Below are 1,431 nucleotides of genomic sequence, written 5' to 3'. Positions count from 1 at the left end.
CGGGCCCGGGGCAGGGGAGGCCGGTGCGGGCCCGGCGCCTTCTCCTCGTCCCGAGCGCTCCCCATCTGTTCTCTCCTTCTCTCTTTCTTTTTCTCTCTCTTCTTTCTTCTTCTCCCCGCTCGGCAGTTGCCGCTCGTTTGGGAGAGGCGAAGATTAGTAAAGGCGATTCCAGGCGGTTTTAAGTTTTTTCTTCCCTTTTTTTTTTAAACCCAGAGAACAACTGCCCTGTCGCGTTCCCTGCGTTAAAGTTGTTGGGTGAGCCGTAAAAGTGCGCCCCTGCGGCGTCTGAATAGGTTTCTTTCCAAGTGTCTGGGCGGCACTTTTTGGCGGCATCGTGCAGGGATGATTAAGTTGCTTTCCCAGTCTTGGAAATTAGCAACAGTAGCATTAATACTTGGACACGTTTTGCCTGTGTAAAGTCAGATCTTCCATCTATAAGGCAACGTAACACTGAACTCTTTGTTTCAGAGCTGTTTTGAGGGGATGGCTTTATTTTGATTTTGGTTAGATGTGTATTTTGCATAACCACGTAATTTTTTTTTCCTAGTTAGCACAGCCTCTCCAGATCCTGAAACAAGCTCAAAATTTCCTATTGTTTCTGTGGACATGGCAAATGTCTGTCGGTTCTCATGCAGGTTTAAATAGCGAGGGTCCCCAAGTAAATCCTGCTCAGTGACTCAGGTTTTCAAATGTTGAAACAGGCTGGAAACCTGTAACTGAGCAAGATTGTGAGGCTAATTGAAGGCCTTAATTGGAAAAGCTGCTCAGAAACTGCTCAAAGGATTTTTGCTGTCTTCTGAATTTAATCTAGTCTATGTGATTTTTCCCCTTGGCATGTGTCTGCCTGGAATCAAAATTGCTTATTATTCATTTAATCCTGAATGGGAACAAGTCTTTTTAAAAGAGATGTGGTATTTTAATGTCAGTCAAATTTTAGTTCAAACACTGGTGCATCTACTGTTCATCGTAAATATTTGTAAGATGGCCACAATAAGGCAATATTGCAAGTCTGTTTCACAGATAATAAAGCATATTTATGATGTTTATATAAGCAACATCTTTCGTAAATATCAGACAAGTGTTGTGTAGGACCTGGGACTATAGAGCACACATGTGCTTCAAATAACTGTTTAATGGGAAAAGCACAGCCAAGTGAGTGATCTGCTAGATCATTTTATATCTGAAAGGACAGTCACTCTTAACAGCAGCATAGCAGATGTTCATGTTTCCTACAGTAAAGACGTTGTGTCTCAAGTGAAAAGATTTTAAAGGCTTGTTTAAAATAAAATAAAATATGTATGCTGTGCTAAAATCTGTCTTAACACAGTCAAGTGTCAAGACTTTAGGCAAGAGTGAGCACTTTTTTGTGTTGCTATACAGTATTCTCCATGTGTACAGTTTCTACAACCAGTTTGTTAATGAAACACAGCA

The sequence above is a fragment of the Corvus brachyrhynchos genome, unplaced genomic scaffold, assembly GCF_000691975.1.
Source record: "Corvus brachyrhynchos isolate BGI_N302 unplaced genomic scaffold, ASM69197v1 scaffold229, whole genome shotgun sequence".
Lineage (NCBI taxonomy): Eukaryota > Metazoa > Chordata > Aves > Passeriformes > Corvidae > Corvus > Corvus brachyrhynchos.
This window is presented reverse-complemented; position numbering follows the sequence as displayed.